The sequence below is a fragment of the Frankliniella occidentalis genome, unplaced genomic scaffold (assembly GCF_000697945.3).
Source record: "Frankliniella occidentalis isolate FOCC.00 unplaced genomic scaffold, Focc_3.1 Scaffold7, whole genome shotgun sequence".
Taxonomy (NCBI): Eukaryota; Metazoa; Arthropoda; class Insecta; order Thysanoptera; family Thripidae; genus Frankliniella; species Frankliniella occidentalis.
Genome location: NW_026267137.1, coordinates 623,232 through 628,991, shown reverse-complemented (window position 1 = coordinate 628,991; position 5,760 = coordinate 623,232).

The following is a 5,760-nucleotide window of genomic DNA, read 5'->3' as shown; positions in this document are numbered from 1 at the left end:
CTCCCTCCTTTTCTCTTTTACAAACCCGACCACCCCTTTCTCCCAGCTCCTTGTGGGTCCCCACTGGTATTGTTCTATCGCCCTGCCGCGCCACACCACTCCCAACCACGCCCCACCACACCCCGCAACTCCTCCCTCCCCCCCTCCTTCCCCACCATACCGTGCCCCACAGCGTCGCACTTATTTACCTTAGGCTCTACGGCGGCAGGTGGATGAAGCAGGCTGAACGATGCCACCTCAGCGCTGCCTCTTCCATGCAGCTGAGATTATTTTTTTCCATTTACGGTGATAGATAATAGCAAAATAAATTGACTGCTGGAAACTCGAATGTGCACCGCACACTTTGCAGCGTTCTTCTTTGCCATAGCCAAATTTTAAAACTTTTAAAATGAAGACCAAATTTTGTTTTGCACACGAGAGCATTAAGTTTTAAATTTAAATTATTGATGATTGCCGTTTTTTCGCTTCTGGCCATGGTCCCTCTAGCGCTATTTGCCGTTCCTTCCTCTTTGCTCTGGCCCGACGCCCTTCGATCGGCCGCGTTAGTTGTCCGTTCTAATTAATCGAGCCTCATCAGAGCGCCGCAAAAGCTTTTTTTTTATTATTTCATTTTCTTTTTCCAGTCTATTTTAATCGCTCTCGCCCACCATTGGCACCCTCAGGCTATGGAGTTTGACTGGTGGAAACAAAGGGCGTAGGCAGAAATCCTGGGTAATTTGCTGGCCATGAGAATGCCATCGATTCAAGAGCAAGGGCTTCGTTCTCATTTTTCTAAAACGTGATGGTTGTTTGTTTAGTGCGGTCTGTAAATATTCACAGAAGGTTGTTTTTTGTTTTCACTCCTAATGTTTTATTTATAAAAATTTCACAAGATGACAGAGGAATATGACACAACATGAATGGATTATACTGTGCGCCAAAGTTTGCTTTGCGTGTCGTGCAAAAAGATTCCCGCTCGCTAGCAGCGAGCATTTCTCTTCGCCCAGTCCCTCATCAAAACTAGCCGCACATGCCCGCATTTTCCCCTACCCCCCTCTTTTTTGCGTTTCGCCGCGGGAGGAACGAGAAAAAGTACACACATTTCTATACGTATGTAGTATATTTCTTTTGGCCGTTAATGAGAGTGCGGGACACGGGCGGAACATTTGAGTTGGACGGGCGCCAATGCATCTCTGGCAGAAGCGAACACCGGTGTTGCAGCACTGCTGTGCTGGGTCGAGGTCCGGGCGGCGCCAGGGGGGAAGAGTGGGGGGGGGGGGCACTTTCCCCAGAAAAGCGTCGCGGAGGCCCATCTATTTTGGACGACGCGAGTACACACACTGATAAGGAGAAATTGACTCGTCGAGGCGTCTAACGAGCCCAAAGCCGGAGGCCTCCCCCCTCCACCTCCACTCACGACCCGCGAGCGTCACCCGAAGTGGACCGACGGAGTGGCCTACCCCACCCTCTCCTTGTCCGGCCCTTTCTCCTCGGGTGTGCGTGATGGTATCTCAGGGGAGATCACTCCATCCCACCCGTAAAGAGGCACCTCTCTACCGCCAAAAAACTTATTAATGCCAACATTTTTGCAGACTACGCCCCATTCAGTCAACTGTTAATTATTGTGTTGCAGTTCTTAGACTATCCTGTCACGTTGGTTGAACGTGACTTACCCTTGCCGTGCTCTGCTCTCACGGGCTTAGTGCATGCATGGCATGGGACGTGACACAGTTTACCAACCAATGTAACCCAAGCCATGATAAAATCGCCGTGTGAGCCAGGAAACGATCGGATGAAGTGCTCTCGCTGCCCGTTTGCTTATTTGAGTATATGGCTGTGTTCCTGACCTCCCCTCTCCCTCCGCAGGTGGTTCCGCGTCGACCGGTCGGGGCAGTCGGGCCCCGTGCAGCTGACGCCGCCGCGGGTGCGCCAGGTGCAGGGGAACCTGGTGCTGCAGGCGGTGCAGCTGGAGGACGCGGGGCTGTACACCTGCGTGGTCAACAACAGCGTGGGCACGGAGAGGGTCTCCACGTCCGTCGTCATCAACGGTCAGTATCAGCATCAGCATCATGCCTTATTCAGCAGAAAAACAGAGGGAGAACTTAGAACTTGCGCCTTTCAACGGTTAAAACTTTTTTTAATTGATCAAATCAAGACTGAAAGGGGGATCTTGCTTTTACGATCATATGCTTCGAGTTTGTCGTTTTAAGTTCTACAACCTAAATGCTTTGTAAATTATTTGAAGAAGCCCGAGCAGAACCTTTCCATTGGCTTGATACGCCACGACACGTAAACTTCGCACCAGCTGGGAACTATAATTTCCGTGCCTATTTCTGCAAGGGCGCCGCTTAAAAGCACATTTTCCCCTTGAAAGAAGTGCACCCATGTGCCCCGAGTGCACCGAAATGCGAGAGCAAACACACGCTTTGCACGCGTTCACGCGTTTCTGTCCCTTTCCTCCTTCCCCCATTCTATGCATTGCACTCCAAAGCAAGCGCGCGCGCGCGCGCACACACACACAAAAGTGCAAGTGGGCTGCGCGGCTTTTTGCTACGCTTCCGACCTCACAAACGAGCCAATCTTTGTTGTGTGTGAGGAGAGAGAGCTCGTGAGAACACTCTGCAGCGCCATCTAGGGGCGGCGCACCGAGTGTCGCGCTGGAAGAAAGGATCCCGCGTGGAGAAGGGAAAAGGGAAGGGGGGGGGGGGTTAAAAGTTTACTGTGCGGTCCAATGGGGCCCCAGCGAGCCCTTTGCGCAGCCGGCCGGCCCGGTCGGGGGGCGCTCTAATGCGGCCGCAGGACCCGCCGTTGCCTTTACTCACCCCGGTCTCGTGTGTGGTGCGTGTGCGTGTCTGCAGCCCCGCTCGCCGCGTACATCAGCCCCCAGGTGCAGACCATCGACGTGGACAGGACGGCCTTCTTCAACTGCACCACGGAGGGCCACCCGCAGATGAGCGTGTCCTGGCTCAAGGACGGCCGGCCCCTCGCGGCCGCCGCCGGCATCAAGTTTCTACCGGGTCAGGTCAGTGAGCGGGCGTCTCTGTCAGTCTCGTAAAGCCTAAATTACCCTGAACCAGCCCTGAATTTGTTCTATTTTTATTTTGTTTTTACCGGCTGTTGTCTTGAATTTCTCCCCATCATATGACTTGCCTCAGCCTCGCCTTCGGCGCTTCAGCCTCAGAGCTGACGAGACTAGAATATATTTTTACACCCTGTTGCTCTCTGTCTCAAGCGTCTCGCTGTGGGCCAATTTCGCTCCTCCTGACCATGGCTTCTTCGCCACTCCGACTTCCCTGTCAACCATATGGTAGTTGCACGATGAAACAGTACAATATCAGGCTGTAGAGCTCAATATAGTCTGACTCTCGCCACTCAGTGAACGGCAAGCGGCTCGAGAGAGGAAGGGGCAGGGGGATGCTGCGTCCGTGTGTGCGTGTGTGTTTGGTCTGCAGCTCGCGAGGTTGGCGAGCCGCAAGCTTGCTGTGCATACGTATTACCTCACTGTGGGCTGCAAGCTTTAGCTCGCGCACTGCTCTGCTGCCCCTCCGTTTGTGGTAGTAGCTGAGGGGGGGGGGGGTTAACCGGAAAGAGAGAGGGGTGACACTGGCACACACGGAGAAAAATGTTAAGCCTTTACGTTCGAACTTATTCGGTTGAAACTACCAGAAACAATCGCTTAAGGTTCTGACTTTAACGTCAACAATTCTTGTCAAAAGAAGGCTCATTTCTCTCAGATAGGACAGAGAAAGAGACCTGATGCGGCCACCGTCGGCTGCAGTTTGTCCCATGGTTGGTTTTTTTTTTCGTGTGGTTTAATGCACGAGTCGTTGCGCGAAAAATTGCAGCTTCCAAATGGGCCGTGTTTTGTGATGTGGGAGCAGACAATGTTGCAGTACGCAGCGCCATCTGCCGCTGCGCTATCTCGGTCTCTCTCTCTCTCGCTGTTGTTGTTGAACATCTACAAGTGAACAACAACCGTGGTTGGCGGTACTTTAAAAATGAGGCTGGGCCCGAGTCGGTCCCAGGTGGGACTCGAATAGCATCCCGGGTTCCCGCCCGACTAGTCGAACTTCAACCGTGATGTAGGTAACTCCCGTAATGAACGAGGATAGGGGCAATTGGGCAAAGGGGCAATTGCTCCATTGCCTCTCTTACGTGCTCCTTCAGTGCCACGGCCCTCTGTAGAACCCACTGCTACCCGCCCTCCCCCTCTCTCCCTCAGCCAGGCCCATCCCGGGCGCCGCTGAAATACGGGCGAACTGATTCTCTGTTTGGTTTGGTAAATTGCCTTTGTTTTGGCGCGAGCGGTTCCCCTGCGGTGCGCCTGACAGCCAGGCAGGATGGAATATTCCTTCCACATTCCCTCATCTCTCTCTCTCTCTCTCCCTCTCTCTCTCTCTGTAACACACACACACACACACACACTAACACTCAGTCACTCGCTCACTCCATTTCCCTCTCCACATGTTCTGAAATCATTTATTCTCTTCCCTTGACGCGTTCTCCTACAGTTCGTGCGTGGAGGCGAAGTGAAAGGTTTGTCATTCCCAGCAGAGAGGTTACGTTTGAACAAATAGCCCGCTGATTCTAACATTTCTTTTGATGTCTCTTAGTTCTCTTTCCTCCTCTGCTCTCGTGGTTCCTTTTTCCCGCGACGCGCGGGCTGCTACCAGCTGCTCCGAGCCGCGCTACCAACCTGACCCGAAAATCATCGTGCCCTAACAGCTGGAGCTTTTCGTCCTTAAAGTTTTTATTGAATTAAAAAGTTAGCGCTGGTAGGTTGGTAGCACCGAGAGCGGAGCTTAGCCGACACGTTGGGCTCCGTCAGGGACGAGCAGAAGGAGAGGGGTGAGGTACTAGCATAGGGAGCTTGTCCGCGGACTCTACAGGACAATAAAACAACTCGTCATTTTTCAAGGGCGCTATAAAGTTGGATGTTTCTTGCAACGCGGGGTTACAGGAAAATTTTATCTTATGTGTGTTCTAAAATTTATTTAAATTATAAAATTACAAGCACTCTCGACTTAGAATTTATTAAATAGCTAGGATGACCAGTCGCAAATTTACAACATATTTTACAACATATTTTGTACATCGGAGCGGAGATACAAAGTTGTAAATTTATTATAATATTTTTGACAGTTATATAGCTGGAACGGCATTTACGCCCCATGGATTCTTTTACCCGCTTATCATCAATACTAATATTTGGCCAAGAGCTTAAGGACGCTCGTAATTTAACGGTAGAACCCCCCTCCACTACACACACACACACACACACACACACATACACGTGTCGTTCATTACATAATTAATACATCTCAGCCGAGCGGCCATGCGCGCCCAAACACGAGTACTTTCCTACAAGCTCATGAAACATTCATGAAGCAGGCGGAGCAGGCCCACCCCACCGTGCGCCGCTGTGCGCCTCCAGCAGGGCAGCTTGGCCACACCGGGCCGCGCTTCCGCCACCTCCTCCTCTTCTTCTTCTTCTTCCTTTTCGGCGTGGTGAGCGCTCTTCCCCGCCTCTGCTGCCGTGTGGGCTGCAAGGCGAGGCCTCACAAGGGCTCGGCCCACAGGTGGGGACCACGCGGCAAAAGTGCAGGGCCACGCGGGCCACAGACCCTCACTAACATATAATGAGACAGAGAGAGCAAGTAGTTCCGTTTTCTTCTCCATTCACAAACCATAAGGAGGTTTGTGAATGTAATACACCCTACCCTGTGTCGCCGTTGACCCCAGTCGTGCGTGGAGAGACCCTGGTAGCGTGGCGCTGGTAAC